The sequence below is a fragment of the Carettochelys insculpta genome, chromosome 4, assembly GCF_033958435.1.
Source record: "Carettochelys insculpta isolate YL-2023 chromosome 4, ASM3395843v1, whole genome shotgun sequence".
NCBI classification, from domain to species: domain Eukaryota; kingdom Metazoa; phylum Chordata; order Testudines; family Carettochelyidae; genus Carettochelys; species Carettochelys insculpta.
In genome coordinates, this window is record NC_134140.1 from 27,181,045 (window position 1) to 27,206,498 (window position 25,454).

The window sequence follows — 25,454 nt, forward strand, 5'->3', positions numbered from 1 at the left end:
GCACTGTATCAGCCCATGAAAGGATGATTAAAAATGAATTGGGAAGTAACCAGGGTGGAACAACAGAATACATGTCATAAAGAAGATAAGCTTTTTCCATCTCATCATTCCTACAAAGGAAATATTAACTTATGGTTAGTAAAAAAATTAGCTTCTTTAAACTGAATCCAACAAACACACAATGAGCAGGATTGCTGGGCAGATTCTGTACTGGTCTGTCTCACGCACAATAGGAGGCTTTTGAGTAGGGGCAGGGAGGCGGAAATGACAGCCATCTTAAACCAGAGATAAAATTGAATAAACTTCTCTGCAGACAACTGATATTCATTCATTCCAGTCTAATCACAAAAATAATAATTCAAACAGTAGTCCCTTTCATCCAAAAAGACTCCAAAACACATTTCAGACAGTGGGCCGGATGCAGAGAGACTCCAATTCAGCAAGGCACTTGAACACTGTTAACCTTTAAGCAAGTCAGTTGTCCATTGCTGAACTTGTAAGAGAATTCCCTCTGACTGTGGAACTGTAGACAGCATAGGATGCATTAAACAGAGATTACAGGTTAACTCCTTAACAAAACCACATCTAATAGCTGCAGCAGGAGACTGTAGAATGTTGATTTGGCAGTTCATCAATTGGTGGCTTTTGTATATGATGTCAAGGCTGTTTCCTACTTTGGCATACCAAGTGAAGAAAGTGGGGACACTCAAGAGACTTTAAAATACCTTGATGACAAGTGAAGGTAGCTGTGTTAATATGTATCTAACAAAACAATGAGAAGTCCTGTGGCACCTTATAGACTAACAGAATTTTTAGAGCATAAGCTTTCATGAGCAAAGACCCTGCATCTGATGAAGTGGGTCTTTGCCCATGAAAACTTATGTTCCAAAAAATCTGTTAGTCTATAAGGTACCCAGGACTTCTCATTATTTTTAAAATACCTTGAACTAAAAGCAAATAAGCAAACAGAAACAGAAGCCTTTAAACAAATCCAAAAACCAAGGTCACAGATAACCTGACTTTGGATTGGTATTGCTACCATCACCCAAATACAAAAACCCCACTGAGAACTCAGGAAGATGCACTTGGGAATCCATTCCTGTGCAATATCCTAAAGCTCTTCAGCCTTTGATCTAGAGAGAGCTTGAAAACCTAATTTCTTCCAGTAGCATGGTTTGTAGTCTTTGGCACATGAACACAAAAACACCTGCTGTCTAGGATACAGGAATCAGATCGTGGTCATAAAAAGGTGATTTTTATCAACAACAACTAAAAGAAAACACTTTGGTGAAACGTTACTTCGTTGCTAGATGTTACAAAACAAGTTAGAAAGAATTAAATGAATTAAAATAATTAAAAGAAGCAGAAAATTGCTGCTATGGGGTTCAGTTTGGAGAATTACAGATTAAGGAGATAGTTACATGTGCTTAGCACAATGAAGTCCAACAAACCCTCAGATAAAGAAACTAACCTGATTGTGTCTGACTAAACTTTCCCTCTTCTACTCACATATCTATAGTTCTTAGACTTAGTCCTTCCTAGGCATGGATGTTGCAGGATTCTCCATGCCTTGCTTCCTGGCTTAATTCATGGCTGTCTAGCTCTGCTTTGGTTACACAAAGAGAGGAACAGGAAGATCACTGTTTCCAGTTCAAAAGCCCACAATCTGTTACCATTGGGTCTCCGGCCTTCCTGCCAACTCATTTCCTGCTTCCTTAGCATTCCTGGGGATTCTCACTGTCTGTGGCTTTAACCCTTATAGGCAAGACAGTTAGGGTTAGGTCTCAAGAACTAACTATTGTGAAAAGACTTTGATTGATTGAATGGCTGGACTGTCCAGAAAGGATAGTACTCCTCCTGTTCGTCACATCTGACAAGAGAAATGGACATCCCTCCTTGATATAGGTGGGCTGGTAACAACACATTTTGATGTTTTCACTAAACTTCACCATTTCCAGTTTATAACTAGACCTGGCCAGTAAACAGATATGGCATCCTGTGAAAATTATTTTTTGAAATTTTTTTAAAAATATGGGACAACATCAGACCTTATAGAAACTATGTTTTCGAGGAAAATCCGTTTTTGGAAGAACTAAAACAGAATATTGCATCTTGCTGGCTGCCTACCTAGAAGGCCGTGATCAGTTTCTAGTGCAGAAAGGAGTTCCCCTCTATGTCTTCCAACAAGTACTGGGCTCTGCAAAATTGTGTGATCTTGTAATTAAAGAGTGAATTATAATCCATACATGCCCAGGGGAGAATTAACATCTTAACGTGAAATGGGTAAACTTTTGAAAAATATTCAGGGGATGTAAACTATTTCTTAGCTAACTCTAGTTGTGATTTATGTAAGTGCCTACCTTTTGTTAGAGCAAGGTGGCCTAGGTGATAACACACTGAACCGGGAGTCAAGAGCTATGATACCTTTTCCAGGTTTAGCGACTACCCTTGTACAAATCAGTTCTTCTTTTTGTGCCCCCTTTCTTGTTTTAGGCTTTTACCAAAGAGCTTATAGATAGTTCCAGCCTCAGGCACAAAAGGCCCCACTCTTGATTGGAATCTCTGTTCACTACTATAATACCATTTCTATTACCCTCTAAAAGAGGAGATTACCCACCTTTAAGAGTTTATAAATTTATGTAGAGAGAGAAATTACTACAGATTAGGATGACAGATGGCCTGTTAGGAGATCAGAAGTTTTCAAGAGGCGTCTATGTGACACATGGCATTTGTGTGGTACAGTCGTTTATTGCACTGTTTCAGTTTATATTTAGTATAGTGCATTCTATAGGGTTACATAAGAACATGCTCTATGTTGAAATTTGAGCAACAATATAAAACAGTAAAGTCACAGGGGAAACAAAAAGGACTTGTTAAGCAGACAATCACATGTATACTGAATCTATTATACATGTGAAATCACGAGAAACAGATAAAGATTCAGGAAGGCACATCACATGAATTTGCTGATCTTCCTATTCAGTGAAGCTCTGTTTTAACCCTTGAGATGCTCATTCTCATTCTGAAAATATTGATAGAATTTTTATTTTGTAGGTTAAGTTTATTTATTCAGATTGAATGGATACTGGACTGATATCGTGTTCTTAGAGGTTAACATGCTTGGACATGACTCACCATTTTCACCTTTGATTCACTTTTGCATAACATTTATTGTCCTATATTTTTGAATTTATGAAAAATATTTTGTGGCATTATAGGCCTCTGCTCCTACATGTTCAATATATAATTCAGTGGAATACAATCTATAGTAAACAGTTTTTAACTTGTTATAGGCAATTCTGTTAATATAATTCAACAGAATTTTGCAGATTCTAGGTTCATGAGCATTGCCATGTGAAAATAAATGTTCAACTTGAAAACTGTGTGCGGATTAATTCCCTATCTGTCTGAGAAATATAAGCCCAAGAAGATGTCACACGACTGTAGTGTTGTAGTTGACATGTCTAAGAAGCAGTCATGCTCAACGAATTCCCAAGGTATCAAATAACATGAGCTTTTCCCTGGGAGTCAGACAGTATAGATAGTTTTCCCTTCAATGGGAAGCAACCTTTTGTTTGCAGAGTCCATAATGCTGGGAATATCATAAGCATAGGTCATTTGTAGTGACTGAGTTGGGATGTGCCAGGGTAAAAATAACAGCCTGGTAAGTTAATTGGTTTTGGACTAACCTTTGCTTGAGATTAATGTTGCATGACTAATTTAGCCTTATGTGGACTTGCTTAATAAGGTGTACAGTTGCTGTGTAAGACAAGACAGTGTTTTGTTCATAGAATGTTACTGTGCTGAAGGCCATAATTAAGAGGAAGCTTATCAGTACAATGAAGTACACAAAACGTATGGACAAAAAGTCCTTGTGTTGCAGGGGAAAGACAGGGAAGTCACTGAGTGATACGACCAGAGTAAATAAACCAGTTGGAAAAGTGGTCAGCAAAAGTCTCTATTTTCATGTCAGCTGAAGCTTGTGTATCTGTATTAGGAGTTGAGTAAGACACAGCTTTGGGTAGATGGTCATGTAATATGGAGAAATATATGTGTGTAGGGGCATAGCTGGAATTTAAAAAGTGAAATTCAGCATGATGCAATCTATGCTTTGGAAAGGTAATTGATAATTTGGGATGACTGTCATTCATTGCTTCCACAGTAACCATAAACAGAAGGAAGTGCTCTGAGTTCCAAAAGGGTTGCCCCTTAGTTTGTGGTAATCCTTATCCAACACCAGGGAAACTCTTAGAGGAAAATATGGACTGAACAGAGTTCTAGAACTGGATACTGATCTCAGTACAGCTGGTGATGGGGTAACCTCATTGATATAACAGAAGAACAAAGGTGACTTACTTTTAAAATTAGGGCTGTACTTTGCTTTCCCCTGTCCCCCCGCCCCTCAGAGTATGAAACAGGTATGCCAAAGCACACACACAGTTCATTAAATATAAAGTTATTACAGTAATGCCTCGAGGCCCCAGATGAGATCCAGGGCTCCATTGTGCTAAATGCAATGCAGACACCTAGCACGAGAGAGTGCCTGCCCGAAAGTGTTTTTAATCCAAACAGACTAAGGCTACATCTATGTTGGTGGCTCTCAACCAGGAATATGTGTATCCCTGGAGGTATGAAGAGGTCTTGCGGGGTGCCGGGGGGAGATATCCATTTATTTAGGTACTCCAAGCTGTGTCAGAAAGCACTGGTAAAGTCAGGACTAATTAAAATTTCATGCAGACGACTGCTCTATATACTGCACTCTGTTGTACAATATTTATATTCCAGTTGATTTACAATTATACGGAAAAATTTAGAAGGTCAGCAATTGTTCAGTAATAGTGTGCTATGACAGCTACGAATACTAATGTTTGATTTTTATAATGAGTAGTTTAAGTGAGGTGAAACTTGTGGGTAATCAGACTAATCAGAATTTTGCTAAGACAACAAACAGTCCTGTGGCACCTTATAGATTAACAGATATTTTGGAGCATAAGCTTTCATGGGCAAAGACCTGCTTTGTGAGATGCACGATCCGCTCATGCATCTGATGAAGCAGGTCTTTGCCCACGAAAGTTTATGCTCCAAAATATCTGTTAGTCTATAAGCTGCCACAGGACTTCTTGTTGGTTTTGAAGATACAGACTAACTTGGCTACCCCTGTGATACAGATTTCTGCTGTATCCCTTTCAGCTGGTTTAAGAGATGAGTGATACAGTTGCAGCCTCCTGGTGTGGACGCTTCCTGTGCTGATCAAAGAAGTTGGTTTATCCATGTAAGTAATCCACCAACCTCACTAACATCGCACAGAGAAATGGAATAATTCTTCTGTCAGTGTAGCTGTGTCTGTACCAACGGTTAGGTTGGCTTAACTATGGCCCTCAGGGCTAAAAACGTTTTCATACCACTGAGATGTAGCTAGCTTAATCTAAATGTTAGTAGCAGATGAGGCCAAACTGTGAGAGAGGAAACCAAGACCAATTAAGTGATTGCCCAAGGCTGCACAGTATACAAAGGGCAGACCCAGGATTAAAAACCAGTTTTCTTGTTTAGCTCTAGGCACTAAATCATAGTATATCTATAAAATTATCTTGAGATAATGTTGCTTCGAGCAAGACATGGATGTATAATGCATGTATCTTCTTTCTACATAGGTCAGTTGGTTTACATAAAATAGGAGTCATAAACTCTTTACCCACTTTTATTTTTAAAATAATCTGGCATGTGAACAGATATATGCATATTAATAAACTGTGTACAAGAACTGCTATAGAGTTAGTCCTAATCAATTCACTATAACACGTGGACATACTACATGTTACATGTTAGCCCCATCTGATCCATGCTGCAGTCAGGTAAGAGAAGCTATTCACTGCAGCCCAGTGGTACAAGGAAACAGTGAAACAAGGAGGTGGTGGAGGAAGATTTTGGAGCCAAAGAGAGCTGTCCGTATGGGCGTAGGCTGGCAGTCACACATGGAGGCAGGGAGAAGGTTCTGGAGGAGAGGGGTGTTGTCAGTAGGGGGTCACAAAATGTCAGTTTGTCATGGGTGAGGTAGAACATTCTGGAGAAGACGGATGCTGCCTGTATCGGGTACAGGGTGGCAATTAAGCAGCCGTGGTGGGGGAATTTTCTAGAGGAATGAGGTGCTGTCTATTTGGGGAAATAGGCTGACAGAATGGGAAAGGCTTCTGGAGGAGTGTGACACAGACTGGCAGAAAGTCAGGGAGGAGGGGAACGATTCTGGAGGAGCAGGGCAATGTCTCTGAGAAATAGAGATGAAGTTAGACACAGATGTAGTAGGGGGAAGCTCTGGAAGAGTGGGACACAGTTAGGGAAGTGGCAGAGGGAGGGTGCTGCCTGTGTAGGGGCACAGGCTGCCCATCAGGGAGGTAGTGTGGGGAGGGTCAGGAGAAGCAGGCTGCTGTATGTATGGGGCACAAGCTGATGATTAGGGACTTGGTGCAAGAGAAGTTTGGAGGAGTGGGGTGTTGCCTGTAGGGAGGCAGAGACTGGCAATTAGGTGGCCAGGGAAGATTCTGTAGGATCAGGGCACTGCACATAGATATATATTTATGCGGGGCATGTGCTCACCACCACTTGCCTCAGCTCCCAATGGCCAGGAATAGAGAATTGTGGCCACTGGGAGCTGCAGGGGAGTGGTACTTGTGGGTGGTCCATGGCAGCAAAATGTGCCATGGCCTGCAATCAGGTTGTCCTCCAGGGCAGCAGGTTGCCCATCACTGCCTTAGCCTCCATGGCTATGTCCAGATTACAGTGATTTGTCAGCAGAACTTCGTGTTGGAAGATATCTTGTGACAAAATTTCTGTTGGCAGATTGTGGCCAGACTGCAAGGTGGATTGAAACAGTGATCCACTCTGCCGACGGAGAGTGGCCAGACAGCCCGGCCACTCTTTCGGCAAAATGGCCACCTGAAACCACAGCAGCCAAGGTTGTGCGGCACCCTGGAGGCCTTTTCTGTCGACAGAAGGCCCTCCTGGAATGTCCAGACTGGCGTTTTGTCAACAGATCTCTATCGACAGTGGCATTCTTCCTCATGATGAGCAGGGTATGGCTGTTGACAACAGCACTGTGTTCTGCGACAAAAGCGCTTGGCAATCTGGACACTCCAAGGGTTTTGTCGACAAAACCCTTTAATCTAGACATAACCATTATGAGTGGTGGCTAATCTTAAGAGGCACCCCTCGCTCTTTTGAACTCAGACTAGGCTGCTAGCAACAACATAGAATGATTACAAATGCACTTATGGAATCTGCTGGATAGTGTTGGTATATTTTTAGTTTATACAAACATTTCAGTCTTGGACTTTTATTTTGAACTGTTGACACGTAAGAATTAATTTGTAACTTAACAGTATGAAATATTTCAGACACATAAGTTGAAGCCACCGTTAATTTTCTAGTATCTGTGTTCATGCTTAGTTTTAAGAATGAGAGGAGCCTTTTAAAGTGCAAAAGTGATTCCTTGTGATGAGCATTGATTACATTTTTTGTTTTATTAAGGCCCCTACAGCAGAGAAGAGACTGTATCGCTTATGTTTTATAGTGAGTTGATAATTACATCATTGACTGTTTGATTTATTTTTCACTAATCATGTTCAGGAAAATTCCTATGTCTGAGCAGTAGCAGAGTCATTGCAGGACGGACACCAAAGAGAATCATCTTTAGATTCTATGGATAATTTTAGTTGTCCAAAATGTATCTGTTTTATTTTTCCCTATCTTTGTCGGAAACAATGCTGTCTTCATATCTTTATTTCCAATTAGATATTATGGTTTATTTGTTCAGAGCAATTTATCCATCTTGATCTATGTGAGGAAAAATAGTTTACTTTGTTAACCTAATGCATTAAGTAAATTGTTTCACTGCCCTGAATTTTTGCTCCTTCATATCTATGTTTATATTGGAGGTATTTGGCTTTGTCAGATTCCAATACCCTGACTCACTCTGAACCCAGGAGGTGCCACAGAAGCTTATCATAAATATATTCTGAGGAAAAGATCTGTTTCTCTGTGTTGCGTTTTGCTGCTTGCAATTTCCTCGCATAGTTCTTTATTAGCTATGTGTTGTTTTAACTGTGCTCAGTTCTTGTGCTAATGTGAGTGCTGTCTATAAGAAGATAAAAAACAATTCTGATTTTCTTGTAATCATCTTTGTTAAGGATTTTAGTTGTTAAGTACTGTATTCTTCCGGGGCAACAACATCCCCCACATGCCTTCCATTGCCTTTAGGATGAATCTGGATCTGCAGTCTGAACCCTGACCTTTCACTCTGTACTAAGGTTCAAAATCAACAAAACAAGGGAAATACTGTTCTGTGAACACATGCTCAGCTGTGGGCAGACCTTGCCTGAATGGGACTATCAAAAGGTAGTTCGCAAATGTGCTGTCAGGACTTGCAGTGAAGTGAGCTAAAGCAGACATGTACTGTCATGGTTAACAACATGCATTAGGAAGACAAGATAAATATTTCTGTTATTAATAACAGTGCTAGATGACTCAGTAAATCAAGCAGATAACAACTTAAAAATAAAAAAATAAGAATCCATCTTGTAGTAAAAAAACCCAGACCGATAATATGCATCATTTTCTACATTTCAGAACTAGTAGCTAACACTGCACTATTGCATGCCATTGTAAGGCTATGTCTAGATTGAAGAAATCTGTCAGCAAAAGACAACCAAATTCCACAACGCATTTGTGTATCTCCTGCTGACAGTTCTGTCAGGAGAGGTTTTCCTGACATTTGGCCTGTCTACATGGGGACAAATGTCAGGAAAACCCCCTCTGCTGACACATCCCTTCTTTCTCGTGGAATGAGGATGACCAGGATTTTGGCAGAAGTCTCCTGGAACAGCAGACTTGTCAGGAGAACTCCGGTCCCCAAACACAAACTTACAATCTAGACATACCCTAAGTGGTGTTTATATTTGACAGCAAACATGGTCTAATCTTAATTACATGCTAACATTTCAACCTGCATCTGGCCAAGGCCTTGGCATGCACACTAAGTAGTAAAGGTCCAATTCTGTTCTCACTAACCCAGGTTTTAGATCAGAATATCTGCACTGAAGTCTCTCCTGATTTCACATTAATGTTTATCAGGGTACAATTAAGTTCTCGTGGCCTAGAAATGCCAGATGATTTTGGGTACCTAAATCAAGTCACTTGAAAGGGGTTAGGGCTTTGTCCCCAGAAAGTGCTGAACATTTCATGTGCATATCACTGTGGTCTCCCAGGGTGTGTCTACACAGCAGCCCTATTCGGAGATAAACTATTCCAGAATAGCTATTCTGAAATAGCTTTTTGAAATGGGTGCGTCTACACTACATTTCCCTGTCAGAGGAGGAATGCAAATAAGGGAGATCATCCATGTGGATGAAGCGTGATTTACAAATCTTGCACTTTATCTGAAAGAGGCTTTCCTGCCCCCCCCCCCCAAAAAAAAAACCAAAAAACAAATAGCTGTGTAGCTAAGGTTCCTTCAGGGAAAAAAAAAGTTTTTGAAAGAACACTTCTTCCTGAAACAAAATAGGAAGAAGTATTCTTTCAAAAATGGCTTTTATTTTCTGAAGGCACCCAATCTACATAGCTATTTTTGTTTTCAGAAAAGCCTCTTCCAGAAATGCAATCGTATGACATTATGCAAATGAAGCATGAGATTTGTAAGGCAATGCTTCATTTGCATTTTCAATCTTCCTTTTTTGTATTCCTCCTCCGAAAGGGGAATGTAGTGTAGACGCACCGAATAACATAGCTACACACAAAAATGCATTTTGAAGTATCATGTTGGACACACGGTGCCTGTTTCAAAATAATGCCATTGGAGCTCATTATGGCTTATTTCAAAACAACTCTAGTCTGTTTCTTAACAGTGCCTATTTCAAAATCGGCATTATTCGTCCTGCAATGAGGTTTCCTGATTTTGAAATAATGCACTCACTATTTTGATTTTATGTCAAAATAGTGTGTGCATAGTATAGTTGTTTGCAAAGTTATTTTGAAATAACAGCTGTTATTTTCAATAAATGTAGTGTACACATAGCCCCAGTGAGCACAACTATAAGTGAAAGTTTAGTACTATTGATTTTATTAGTTATGAACAAATCAGTTACCAATAATTGTATTATTCTATGTCCTGGTGTGCTAATATTTATAAAATATTTAGAGATGTATGCATTAAAAAAGCATCGCTTAAGAAGTAAATGGTATAATAGTCCATAGTAATAATAGTAAAGTGGATTACTCCTTTCTCTAGAATCTGAATTTGTACTTTATTGGATTATTCTCCAGCTACAGATTCCCCCTGAAACAAAGTCACAATGTAAGGAAAGTGTTGTTAGTGGTCTAGGAAATGGTGTCTCTCTAAAATAATAAGATACACCCAGGTTCCCAATCTGTATGGACCTGACGTGGTAGGAAGTAAGTTCCTCTGTCACAAACACATTCCGGAATGTGACCATTGTTGGTTGGTGAGGAATGCCTCTAAGTCTGTGCTAGAGACAATGGATTTGCTTGCTTTTTGACTTGTAATTTTACCCTCTGTTATTGAATTTAATCTGTGTGGCACAGAGAGGGGAACTGTGAATATGGATGCAGTAACATTTTGTGCCACCTAGTTAAACATTCAAAATGTTAAGAGCATGGATTGGGAAGGAACAGGAAAAGCAGAGAAATGCACAATAGCTCTTACTCAGGACCTGCTTCTGCACCATTAATGGCAGTGGGATTTTGTCATTGCCTTTAATGGGGCACAGGATCAAGCCTGTGATACAGGGTGACAGAGGTAAGTTTGAATGCCTTTGCAAAGTTTCCAACTTGCTTTTTCTTTTGATTAAAAAGTAATTCTTTTCTTTGGTGGCCTGTGGAATTTGTAGGTGAATTAAAATAAAATTCTGTGAATGAAGATTTTAAATCATCCTGCATGACCTGCTGCTGCACTGATTAGGAAGCTGAAACTGGGCAGTGCAGGGAGTATGGAAAATATGGTGTATGAAAATCCTTATTCTTGAAAGCAAATTTATTTTTGTTGCATGCGTACATTTCCTGAAAAGCTAGTTCCATTGTTAAGGGATACTGAGTCACTCTAAATACCCAATAAATGAGAGGACAGGAAAAACCTGCCCAACTCATCAAGCCTGTCATCTTTTGATCTTACTCCCAACTTTCTTTCATTCTTCAATAGCCTCTTCCCACAAAAAGAATGCAAATGATTTGATGGTTATCTAAATTAGCTCCCAGTCGTGAAAAAACGTTTTTGCATGGGCTTACTTTTTCTTAGCCAATAGGAATACTTATGAATATAAGCTTAAGTATGTGAAATTATCAGGGTTTAATTCCTCTTTCTCTCATTTATTTACTTCTCTTCCTTTTTCCGTCTCCCACACACTGGAAGGAGATGTGAAAATACTTTAACTTTGTTCTGCTTGAAAGATATTAAAAATTTAAAATGAATATTTAAATGAGTTACTTTTTTTCCAGCTGGGTATTTGCAGTGAAAGTGGGAGATATGCACTTTTTAATCCCATCAATAGAGCAAAATATATGGCAAAAATATGTTGGATTTTTATTGTAGTCAGCTTACATCTATACAGTCATTTGTGAATTTTTTTGAGCTCCACAAATTGAAAATTGTATATCCACCTCCCCTTGCAGACACTGATTGCTTGTGTCTTAACAAGCAGCTCTAAGAAAGACTGCACCATAAAGTTCAATGGAAAGGCACCCATTGCTTATGAAACAGTGGTTAGTGTCCTCATGGATGTAAATTTACAAGCAAAACCAGTGTTAACAAATAATGAACACATTGGTTGCGGGCTGGCAATACCTTGCTTTCTTTACACTTTCTCTAGAGGAAATATAGGCTGGATATGGATGTTGCCACCCCGTCTTTTAATACACTGTGTCAGTGTCTCAGCTCTAATAACAACTAGATTCTTGGAAATCTCCAATTTAATCTTCCCACTTGTTACATCTTTTAAGAAATTTTTTAACATTAAACAAAAGGATCAACTCTTTTTTTTTTCTTTCATAGCTACAGGGGCAATTTTCCTTTCTGAGCATTTAGTATAACAGAAAAGCTATGCTCTTCTCCCTCCCTCTCTCTCTGAGATAGGGAACAAGGTTTTTATGTATATAATACACACACACACACACACACAATTCCTGTCAATAGACCTGTCAGTACGTCTCATTAAACCCTTTACAAGCATCTGTTAACTATCTTTTGGGTAATTATTATTTTTCCCCTCATTTTTCATTTAGTCATCACTCTTAGGGTTGTTCTTTCCCCCTGGAAGCGAACAGGACAATTTTCCACTGACTTGACTTGGAGCTGTTAAGTTGAGTAGGTTCATGCCTGTGTGGTGTTTTTCATCTATAGATCTCAAAGCACTTTACAACAAAGGTTCAATTCTCATTTTCACAGAAGAGGAATCTGAAGCATGGATGGCTGAAGTGATGTCCAAGATCACACACTGGGATGGTGTCTGAGCCAAAAATGGAACCTAGGAGGATTTCTTGGCCCCATTGGAGTAAATAGCAGAACAGCCTCCCTGACTTCAGTGGGTCCAGAGTTACAGCCCAGTTCTTCTCACCTCCACTTGTGTCTTTGAGGTGAGACAAACATTTGGTTTCATGCGTCTTTTCAGTTCTCCCTGAAAACTGGCACATTTACTTTCTAATTAGAGTGAGGCATGAAACTCTCAGCAATGAATGTAATTTTTATTTTATAAACTCTTCTGTAAGGCTTGAAAATGGGAGGATTTGATACTGAATAATTAACTAAGTGCTGCCAAAATTTAATGATGCAAATATGAAATGCTTTAATAAGCTAAACCAGCACAAAGATGGAACCATAACACAGCAGCTCATTCTTACTCTAATAATAAAAGTTAATGGAAGTGTAACGGGAAGACTGCAGTTCAGCTGCCCTTGTTGTGTAGTTGCTTTAGTCAATGTCAATGCAGCTTACTTTGCATTTATTTTAGCTTCATTAATGTTGTTAGTTTCAGTTTTAATTAGCAACTGCAGGAGCATCATATTTCGGTTCTGACTCTTTACATTTGTTTCCCTGGCTATGAAGGCAGATGGTGCTGTGCATGCCTGTAATCTTGGTTCTATTCTGAAGCTCCTATCTACTTGCATTGCCGCTACTGCATATGGAAAAACTTGCTGAGATTAGTGTTTAGTATATTGGCATTGGGCTCCTGAAAGAGTGCAGGCTGGAGAGATTGGTGGACATAGCAGCACAATACACAATACAGAGATCCTGAACAAACATCTATAAATTGGACAACTTGAGAGTCTGGGAACCTGAGAGCACAATGGTCAGCAGTGTATTTTATATGCAAGAATCATATTGGGGGTATAACATGCTGGCATTCATGGGTTAAAAGAACAGTGGTAAATGAACTGTCATAAGACTAGGCTATACTTATTGAAAATGTCACTAGAGTCTCAATGATATAGTACATTTGGGTCTGGGATAAGGTATGTAAACATAAAGATGAATTCGTCATTTTATTTGCCATAATGGGCACTTACACAGTGATACTGAGACTGAAGAATCCAAAAGCATTTTACAACTTTAACTCCACAAATGTCATCTAATTTCTATTATGCAGCCATGTGAAACAGCAGAGTAGTGTCGACACTTGCATTCCTCTTTCAAAAGAGGCATGCAAATGAAGGAAATACAAATGCAAATGAGGCACTGATTTACATATCAGGTGCCTTGTTAGCATATTCTTCTTTTGAAAGAGCTTCTTTCAAAAGGAAAAATGCAGCATAGATGGGGCTTTTTCAAAAGTAAACCTCGTCTTCGAAAGAACCCTTCTGTCTGAAACAAAATAGGAAGGTTTATTTCAAAGATGGGGTTTACTTTTGAAAGAGACCCAACTACATTGTTTTTTTTCTTTTGAAAGAAGCTCTTTCGAAAGGAGAATGTGCAAGTGAGGTGCCAGATTGTAAATCAGTGCCTCATCTGCATTTTTGATTTCCTTTATTTGTATGCCTCTTTTGAAAGAGGAATGCAAGTGTAGACACAGCTCAGGTGTTTAACAGGCTACAACAAAAAGTTACTACATTTGTATTGGAACAAGGGGCATTCCAGCAGAAAAATCAAAGCAGGCCCCCTTTTCAATGGGAGAGGTGAAGGAATTTGGCACTATGTGCATTGACTGCATGGTGCATTTACACTTTTTTTTTAAAGACGGAAGATGAGTGTGGACCTCAGTATATCCTTAGTTCGTGTAGAGATAGACCTCTGCACAGTCAGAAAAATTGTGCACGGCAATTTGTCGTATTCACTTCCCGCACCAAAAATGGCGAATGGAGGAAACTGAGTATGATGGGGCGTAAGTGGGTCTTACCCATGAAAGCTCATACCCTAATAAGCAAATGTGTTAGTCTGTGAGTGGATACAGGACTGCTTACCATGTTTATGGCTTTCAGTTACTTCTAATGCTGACCATGAGTACTGGCTACTGAACTGCAGAGCAGGGCTTGTCATAAAGCCTAGGCATCGTTATAGGGAAGTTATCCTCCCAGCCATCTGCTCAGGGCCTCATGATGTATGCTGAACTTAGGCTATGTCTAGACTAGCCCCCATCTTCGAAGGGGGCCTGGTAATTAGGGTGTCGGGAGATTACTAATGAAGTGCTGTGGTGCATGTGCAGCGCTTCATTAGGCTAAATCCCCCCATGGCAACTTCAAAGTGTCAAACTTCGAAGTGCCAGCTTGCGTGGAGGAAAGTGACTTCGAAGTAGTGTAGGCATTTCGAAGTACTCACGGCTGACATGCGGCTACGTGCCAGCTGGCTCTTCAAAGTTTGACACTTCGAAGTTGCCACGGGGGAGATTAGCTCCACAACCAGGAACTCTACTAATAGCTCTGTGCTCTTCTAATGCAACTCTCACTGACATCTTGGCACAGTAGAATGTATAAAGAGACAAAGAGCCTCATGCAGAGAAAAAAGGGTGTGGGGGGATATAAGCAAGCAGACACTGACACTGCAGAATCTTGTTCAATGTTTTCATTTTAGCTTCAACATCAACGCATATTAGTTCTGAACAGCAGTGACAAGCTGGGAAGCAAAGGAAAAGAACAGATGGTGCCGGGGAGGCTAAATCGAATGAAAAACTCCAGATCTCCTTCCCCCTGATAATCCACTTTCTATTTGTCATTTGCTGTGAGTCAGTGCTCTTTTTTGGTAACTTTACTGCAAAAGCAGGAAGGAAGGTTTAGCCCTGATAGTCTTGCCTATCTATAATCTCTGGAGTTCTATAGTCAAAGCAGTGAAAACAAGGGACAGGAATGAAAGACAGACAGAACCTGCGGTCGGATCTGGACATGGATGCGGAGATGCTAGGCTATGTCAAACTGCAAGCTTCTATCTGGAGACCAGAGGTCTCTTGACAGAAGTCTGCCACATTGGGCATGTTTTGCTAACCTCCCTGTCTTCCTCGTTCTATGAGGAAGAAGGGATGTGTTGGTAGAAGGCATTTTCCTGACCTTTGGCCATGTGTGGATGGTCCAAATGACAGGAAGGCCTCTCACAGCACAACTGTTGGTAAGAGATACACAAATGAGCTGCACAATTTGGGTATCTTTTGCCAACAGTTCTCAGCAATCTAGACACAGTCTTACGGAAGGAGTGTGGAGCCTCTGAATTCTCCTTTTCCACTTAGTCTGACCAGCTTGCCTTCCTCATAGACATTCACTGCCAGCTTGATCTTTTTACATATACAATTTAAATGACTTCTTATGGAAACCTAAGAACAGCCAGACTGGGTCAGCCCAATGGTCCACCTAGCCAATATTCTGTCTTCCAAAAGGAGCCAATGCCAGAGCAATCAATGAGTGAGCCATCCCATATCATACAGTCTTAGCTTCTGGTAGTCAGAGATTTAGGGTCATCCAGAGCATGCGTTGCATCTCTGACAATCTTAGCTTATGATTGTTGAGGGACCTATCCTACATGAATTTATCTAATTCTCTTTTGAATGATAGCTTTGGCCATCACAACATTTCCTGGCAACAAGTTCCACATGTTGGTTATGTGGTGTGTGAAGAAGTACTTCCTCATGTTTGTTTTGAAACTGCTGCCTCCTAATTTCACTGGGTGACCCCTGATTCCTGCATTATATGAAGGAAGTAAATAACACTTTCCTCCATCCCATTAATGATTCTATGTGATGTAGCGCTGTCTTCTCTACACTGACCAGCTCTAATCCTTTTTAATCTCTTCTCATATCAAAGCTCTTCTATACTCCTAATAATTTTTGTTGCCCTTCTCTATACTTTTTCCAATTCTAATGTATCTTCTTTACTATGGGGCAACTAGAACTGCAGGCAGTATTCCAGGTGTGGGCATAGTGCATGGATTTATATAATGGCATTGTATTTTTACGTAATGGCATTATATTTTTGTCTTTTATTATCTGTCCCTTTCCTAGTGGTTCCTGACATTGTTAGATTTTTAATAACTGCTGCACACGGAGCAGATATTTTCAGGGAACTATTCACAATGGTTCCAAAATCTTTTTTTTTGAAAGATAACAGCTAATTTGGACTCCATCAGTTTGAATGTATGTGTATATGTTTCCTAATGTGCTTTATTTTACATTTATTCTGTCATTTTGTTTCCCAGTCACCCAGTTTTCTTGGATAACTTTGCAACTCTTTGCACTCAGTTCTGGTCTTAACAATCTTGAGTAGTTTTGTACCATCTGCAGATTTTGCCACCTCATTCTTTACCCCTTTTTCCAGATTATTTATGGATATGTCGAACAGCTGTAGCCTTTTATTTTAATTACAGCAATTTTAGCAATGTTGTATTACACCACTGTTGCTTTGACTTTGGTTGATACAGTTTCAAGCTCAATACAGTGAAAGTCATCTCTTCTATTGGTTTCTGATTTAACACCTCTAGTAACATATCAAGATCAAGGATCGGGACCACATATAAATTCGCATGTACAAGCTCAAGCCTGTTTCACAACTTTTATATGTTACTAGCAAAGTTAAAATTCCCCATGCCTACAAGATTTCTGTAAAGATTGGGGCAATAATTACCACTGTAGTTGTATTCATACCCTCAATGATATTCTTAGGGTTTAATAGATTCTTTGGCATGCTTATATCCCTTCTACTGAGGGACATCCCGTTTCCCCATTGTTCTCATGTCATGAGCTGCAGCGGACATGGCTTCAGCAGGGAGCAATCCAGGCACCCCAAGATCTGGGTCCCTGATGAAACTCCTCATTTCTGAGACCTCCCGATGTTCTTATGCCTCAGTTATTTACAGGGTGGGGCCATGCACTGGTTTAATGACATTTTTACGAAGTGGGAACTGAGAAAGCTGAGATAGAAACTGAGGAAGTTGAACCTGAGAATAGACTTGTTTCCTGCTAAGTAATTTTCCTTCTGAAATTTAAGTGCAGAGGCTAAGGCCTGGGTTGAGGCCTCACCATATCTTACCATCCAAAGCACTTGCAACCCCTCCCAGCTTGGCATCATGTGCAGATTTGTAAGGTCACTTTCCGGGCCATTAGCTAAATCATTGATGAAGATACTGAACAGAACCAGTCCCAGAACTGATCCCTGTGGATAGGGCTGGATTTACTCTTCTAGAGGTACTGAGATAATAGATTTTGTGGGGCCCCTTAGGATCGGGGGTGTCAAGCCTTTCTTAAGCCTATGGCCTAATATGACTAAGCAGACATCTTGCAGGTATCAGCTTGTAGGCCTTGCATTTCAGTCCTGGTTTACTTATACTTATCTAACTCTGCAATTTAAATCTATTTAGCATAAATGGTTGTGTATAACATACAATATGAGTTAATCATACAGTAAATGAATGATGACATGAATGAATGAATTTGCTGCATGTCACAGGTCCCCGTTTAGATCATTGCAGACCCTGCTATCGACCTTTTTTCCACAGTGAATTCTGACCGCTTATTCCTAAGCTTTGTTTCCTATCTTTTCTTTTAACAAGTTCTTGATCCATTGGAGGATCTTCTGTCTTATTGCATGCTGCTTACTTTGCTTATAAGACTTTGGTGAGGGACCTTGTCAGAGGCTTTCTGAAAGTACACTTTAACCAGTGGATAATCCTTGTCCACATGTTCGTTTTACCCCCTTCAGAGAATTCAAATGGATTGGTGAGACATGATTTCTCTTTACAAAGGCCACACTGAGCCTCTTCCCAACATGTATGCATTGATGTGTCTGATAATTCTTCTGTTCTTTGCTCTAGTTTCGACCAGTTTATACTTGCACTATACCAGCCTATAATTGCCAGGAGTGCCTGCAGATGCTTTTAAAAGAACTGGTCTACAGTTAACAGTTCTGCAATTATATATTTGAGTTCCATCAGCAGTCTTGGTTGGATACCATCTGGTCCTGTCACTGTTTATCAATTTGTTCCAAAACCACCTCCACTGATACCTCAATCTGGGACTGTTTTTCAAATATGTCACCTAAAAAGAACAGCTTAAATATGGGAATCTTCTCTTACCCCTTCTGCAATGAATAGCAATGCAAATAATTCATTTTGCTTATCAACACTGGCCATATCTTCTCTTAGCGCTCCTTTAGCAACATGATATTTCAGTGGTCCCACCGATGATTGTTTTGTTTGGCAGACATGCTGGTTCTGGTGTTCTTAATTTTTTTGATTGTTTAGTTTTAGTGTCTCTTGCTATTTATTCTTCAAATTCTTCTGTGGCCTGCCTAATTATATTTTTACAGTTGACTTGCCAGAGCTTATGCTTGTTAGTACCTGTTAGTAAATATTTATCTCTTTCCCCCCTGCATATTATAGTCTTTGCACATAAACTATCACCCCAGGACTTTTTACAACACAGGTTGAACCTCCCTAATCTGACACCTTTGGGACCTAACCAGTGCTGGATGATAGAACTGGTTGCACTATGGGATGTCACTATTGTCTGTCAGCATCACCAACACTTCCATGATTTACTGAGCCCTTAGAAGACATTTAGAGGTAAATTACAGGTAAGTAACAGCACAGAACACTGAGAGCCAGGACTGGTGGCTGTAAACAAACTTTATAGGATCACAGGAAACTTGGTCACACCCATAAGTGGTTGTCTGACTAATTAAAATCATGATGGATTACGGATGTTGTCAGGTGATAGAGTTCCAGATTAGAGAGTACATCTGAATGCTAAGGCCCAGTATGCAGTTCCAGCTTGTGAATGAGCTTTGCTCAGGAACTTCATTTGATCAAATACTAGAGTCCACTTTATCATTGCTGGTGTCTCCACCTTTGTGGAAATACACTTGTTTAGGGAGAAGACCTCTCAAGTGGGTAAAAAGTGTCTAGAGAAGGGTGATTGATAAGGGATGCTTATGATTTAATTATGTTCTGTGATTGATAGGAGATACTTGTTATTGCAGATGTTTTCTGTAATGGATGAAATAAGGATTCATTTAAACATGTTTTTAATTCAACAAGAACAATCAATTGTCTCAGCTGTCACTAAAAATGGCCAGATTAGAAACCCTTTATTTAATCATGTAAAGATACCAGAAAGAAATTTCATAGGTAACTAGGTAAAAAGAAAATGTCAAAACCGGAATAATATAGTAAAATTCATTGTGGAAAGGCAATTTTCCCTCCAAAAAGGAAGGTTTTTTTGTCATAAACCCTATGGAAGATAGAAGGCTTAAAAGTTGAGTTGGGATGTGCAAACTGTCATCATCCCACTAGCTGCAGAGGAGAGAGAGACAGGGTATGTCAACACTACAATCTAATCACAGGATTAGTGGGACTTGTATTAGCTGATCCATGTCAGAGAATGCAGGGCTTGAGCCTCCACATCATAATTTAACCCTGCATTAAGACTTGCACTTGAACCTAGAGCTCTGGCAGCCCATGCAGCACACAATGGGACTATTTCATTTTATAACTGAGTTGTGCAAGACCACATCAGGTGATTTGGCTTCCGATTTTTGAAGTATGCCCTTTTTCCTCTGACCACATCTTATTCTTGTGCTTTGGGTGCAGATATTTTGGTCCTATTACTGTCTGTTTTTATTGGAGATATACATTTAGTTTGAGACTCTATTATAGTGTTTTAAACAGGTTTCCATACAAGTACTTCACTTTTGGGACTGGTCCTTTTTAATTTCCATTTCAGCAGCTTCTTCATTTTTGGATATTTTTTCTTTTTTTTTTTTTGAAGTTTAAATTCTACTATGCTTTTATATATCTATATCTATATCTATATCTATATCTATATCTATATATATCTTGCCTTCTCGCCTCCAGACTGATGTTAAATTTAATTACATTATGGTCTCTCTTAGTGAGTAGTTGTGTTCTATTCACCTGTAGCACCAATTCCTTTGCTCCACTTAGAACTAAACAAGAATTGTCTCTCCTCTGGTGGGTTTCAGAACTAGCTGATCCAAGTATCAGTGATTAATGGTTCCTAGAAATATTTATCTCTGTCACATATGCACCCTCTCTATTGTCCTCATGAAGGCCCAGAACAGCTTTTTGAAGGCATTTGTCCAAATTCCCCGCTTTAAATCCTGTGCTCTGCTAACTTAAGATATCTGGCTTTTCCTCTGCACTTATTTCACAGGTTATTTTGCTTTTTTCTTCATAACTTCGCTTACTCTTGGGGTATCCTCCCTGGTACTTCAGCAACAGTCTTTTCTTTTCTTCATCTCCCTCTTTCTTTTGTCTACTCCACTACTCCTATATAATCCTGCCCTCTTCCTGGGGTTGACTCTTTCAAACTATGAATATTATGTCTCAGAGAGGGAAGAAAAACTATTGGATCGCATAACTGCAAATATATTTTAAAAATGAGTGGGAGTTGCATAAGGGGAGAGATCCTGAACTATGGAGGTCAATGGGGAAAACTCAGATGACTTCAATATAAGTAGAATCTGGCCACTGAATAGCCAACTATCTTTTTGCTGATATTACCTTTATCTTTCCCATGTGTGACATGCTGTACCACCGAATAACACCCTGTACTCCATATTCATACATGGCTTTGACATTTCATACAAAGTATTCCATGTAAGATAGCATACAAGACCACAATCAGCTGAAAACTGTTGTCCTATCCAAATAGATATATATCATTAGTATGCCTGAAATTATGAGATGTTGCTCTATGGTTGTGACTGAAATATGCTCTAAGTTTGCTAATGATGTACAAAGGGCCCCCTTCCCAGGAGGCTGTTCAAACGGTCATTAATCAATAAGGGATTTGTAATCAAAGAATTTACAATGCAATGACTGCTGCCAGTGCAGCACACAATGGGACTACTTCATTTTATGACTCAGTTGCGCAAGACCACATCAGGGGATTGCTCAACCCAGGGACACAAGAAAGCTCATCAGGATATGACCTGGCACAAGTCTTCCAGGCACATGGACTAAGGGCACAAATATGGAACACTGGCTGCATGCCTTTGCATTTCTCCTCTTCCACCTATGCTGGCAGCTACAAGAACTCTGAGAAAATGACATCACCTGAGGAGACTGGTCCAGGTTTAAGAAGGAAACTGGTGTCCTATGAACTGTAGCATCCACTGGAGTGAGAAAATTGCTGCTGTATGTGCTGCTCAATATAACAGTGTTCAACCTTTTTCAATAGTATAGCTAACTTTCTATACTGAGAATCCTTCCCATTCAGCAATGTGGGAAGAACAAGATCATTGCAACCCTCTGGCTGAACACCGTGTCCTAAATGATGAAACCTTTTGGCTTTAAACAAGAAATACACCTACTGGGGATGTCAGCTCATGATTTGGAAGGTGATGCGTTTGAGTTTACAGTTTGCCTTCTGAAATTATTTTAGTTCTGGAATGCCACCCACAGAGGAGGGAGGATAAGGGAGGGGATATCATACCAAGGAGTAAGAAGTGGATCTGAATGAAATAATGGTATGAAGAGACAAATTGCTGAAAGTGAAAATAAAAAGATGGGTTGGGAGGGTGGGTAAACAAGGCACAAAAGTGACTTGGGGAAGAAATAAATATTTTAGAGAGAGGGAAAAAATTAGGTTGATGATGTAGACTAAGGTAAATGCATAGAAGACCAGATTCACCAGCTCAGTCTGACAATCCTGATTAAAGGAGATGTAAATCCACACTAAGTCACCCGTTAAACTGCTGTACTGCAGCCCAAAACAGCCAGAATGTGTATATGGCTCTGAGCCACTGTTCTCACAACAGAAGAAGAGAGATCAGTGTTGGTACTATGACCAGATGGGTTTGGCATAACTCAGCTGCAGGCTTAACTTCTTTGCTGAACAATGCTGGCCTGCCAGTGACTGGCAGGACAAGCAAGCTGGCACAGAGCGGGATGTAAGCACCAATAGCATAGTTTACAGAAACAAGAAGTTTTAATAATGGATATTAGAAATATGTCTATTTGCCCTTAGTGACCAGCTAGATGGAATAAATCAACATACCTCCATTGCAATCAGTGGAGCTAAGGCATGTTACTCCAGTGAGGGCATGTGATCTGCGGCACCTATTCTGTAATTTAATAGCATACAAGTGAGTGAGTGGGGGAAAGGGAACACTGGAAGTAGCGTCAGTGAATGTGAAGCAGCATGTGACTGGATAGATCTGTCATATTGGTATGTGTACATCTAGTCAATAGGTTAAGAGGTGTGGAGGAGAGAAGGATATGGTGTCCAGGCCCCCTCGTGGAAGTGGGATTTCAGGAGGGCATGAAAAGAAGGGAGGATAGAAGCAAATCAGAGTGGGTCATTTACAGGGGAAGAGGGAGGTATGGATGACTCAGTCTCAAGAATTGAAGGACACAGGAATTTAGTGGAATGGATGGAAAGAGGAATGAGGTAGACAGAATCCATACTGTGTAAAACATTGAAGGTCAGGATGAGGGTCTGATCCAAAGTCCATTAAGATCTATGGAAACACCTCGACTGACCACAAGGGACTTTGAATCAAGACCAAGGTATTTAAGTTTGGCCCAAAGGTGAGGAGAAGACAATGATGATACCTGAGGTGGATGTGGTCAGAGTGAGGAAAGAGGTAGGTGAGTCTTGAAGCAGTTGTTTGAGGAGACAGAAATGTGCAAGGTAGGCTGTCCATGAGGCATTGAAGAAAGAAGTTGCAATGGTTAAAATGAGAACTTGAGTTTTAGTGGTGTGGATGGAAGGCAAATGGAAAAAACTCTGACATTCTTTCTGTTTTAAACTATCCTGCACTTTTAACTTGGTATGTGGGAGGGTGTCTTGGTATATATAACTTTGTAGAACTCAATCAAAGCCAGTAACCCTTTGTGACTTTTACACCAGCTGAGGATCTGTATCAGCATTTTTTTTTTTTTACTTATAATCATCCTTGCTGTACACTGATTAAGGTGGAATGTGACAGTTGTTTAAGTGGTTACAATTTGCTGGTGAAGTGGGTGGTGAATAAAGTATTTTAGGATCCTCTTGGATGAAATATGCTATCTGTAATTACTGTAGTGCTATTATGAAATGGGATCCAGGTAATTTAAATTTTAGCTGGCATTTGTAGAATTCAAAAACATAAAAAGATAATAGAAAAAAGGACAAATTCTTGATAATGAAAATATGATTTTTTCTACCGCTACCTCTCTTTTTTGAAACATTTAAGCCTCAGAAGGAGCCAAAAAAAACCCCCACAAGTGATCACTGTAACCACTGTCCACACAATAAAAGCAATTCCTCATGCAATGTAAAATATTATTCTGCTAATGCTTCTTGCATATTTCAAATGAAACTTCTCCGTTCTCTGTTAGTTCATGAAAGAAAACACAGAAGAACCTAGGAATCCCCACTGCAGCAAAATAAAGCCCCTGTTTTCACATTAAAATGCATTTCACTGAACAATTTTTTGCTAGTATTTTTTTTAAAATATTGAAATATTTTGCACTATTCCATATAACAAAAGTTAGTTTTAATTTGGTTATATTGGCTCCAGTCTTCTGTATATTGGAGGGATATTGGATGTCTCAAGGAACTATAATAGTCACATATTGGTTTTTATCCCACTGCAAATGAAATCTGGTTAGGATCCAGAATTCTGGTTTATATTCATACCTAGAAGCAACCTGAAATGGTGTGTGTGCATGTGTGTTTGTGCACACATGTGCACATGCAGGTTTGTGTGTGTAATTCTGCAGCTCTCCAGTGCTATGAATTGACAATGTCAGGTTCCTAATAGGAAGATGTCTGCTAAGGCACACAAAGTACCTTGTCACAGGCTGCAATTGTCCTTTCAAGGCATTTGGTCTCTGTCTGTAAGGATGGAGAGATGTCTTCCCACAAAGTTCCTGGCGCTCCTGAGTATGCATGGTGAGCACATCCACAAGTAGCCCCTCTTCAGTCTATTTTTCCACCAGTTCCTAAATTGCACCCATCACCATAATATCTGACAGCTCTGCAATGACTCTGCCTTCTCCGTGTTCCCTTGTAGGCATTCTGTGCTCTTGGAGGCACTATGAAGCAGCCGTCTCAGCACTTCCCTTTGGCCAGCTCCACAGAAGTATCAGATGGGCAGGACCCAGCATGTTTCATCTTGAAGCAAGCATGCACCATGTGGTCCCACTACCTGACTACTCCAGAGAGACCGAGGTGTGACATCAACTGTACTTGCATTCTTCCTTACCATTCGGAACAAGGGAAAGGACCGCTGATTGTATAGTGCAGTGAAGCTCCCAGGGACTCTGGCTGTCAATTTATTGATCAGTTTTTAGTGATGGACAAATTCATGCTTCTTTCTGTTGTGACTGGAGGAGCTCAGTTTACAGTACAGTAGCTTAAACCCTTTCCTGAGTACTCAGCTCATGTAATGCGTTTTTGTCAGTGGTGTCATGTGGAGACCTCTTAGTGACAATGAAGAGGGAATGGGATACTTAGGGTTTTTCAGGGCTCTGTTAGTTTGGTTATATGCATCATTGTTCACCAAACACTTCCAGGTGAGGGCTCTACAGAAGATCCTGGTCATTGTAATCATTGTGAAATGTGTATACAAATAATTTTCAATATGGATACAAAAGTCCTTAAATATTATATTCTTGAGGTCTTGGAATTAATTTGCTTCGCCTCCTAGCAGCTTGCCTAGGAGGTGTCATGCCTCAGAAATGTTTCCTTAAGGCAAGAAGTAAAAGATTCTTATCTGTATATCTGTTTTTATATATATATTGTCTGCCTCACAATGGAAGACTATTTGCACACTAAACCATGGGCCAGCTGCAAGGTTGCAAAAACCGCAAGGGAAAATCTACAAGAAGAAACAAAATAGCAAGGGTGTATGTGTGTCCTATTCATCAGTGAGGACAAAGAATTAGGCTTCTATATCTTGGGAGGCAAAGAACACAGTAGGTCCTTAACTTAAGGGACAAGTTGACAAAGGGCTTGTCTACACTACCGCCTTCCTTC

The 25,454-nt window shown here is 39.9% G+C and overlaps 1 long non-coding RNA gene across 2 annotated transcripts; it reads left to right on the forward strand.

The window, feature by feature from the left end:
* The first annotated feature begins 3,546 nt into the window (after positions 1 to 3,546).
* LOC142012401 (uncharacterized) lies at positions 3,547 to 25,454 on the forward strand. Of its 2 annotated transcripts, none has more exons than XR_012645336.1 (3): positions 3,547 to 3,664; positions 12,446 to 12,633; positions 24,490 to 25,454. It is a non-coding gene; the product is annotated as an uncharacterized LOC142012401 (long non-coding RNA). The 2 variants fall into 2 exon arrangements; XR_012645335.1 differs by lacking the exon at positions 3,547 to 3,664 and adding an exon at positions 10,505 to 10,804.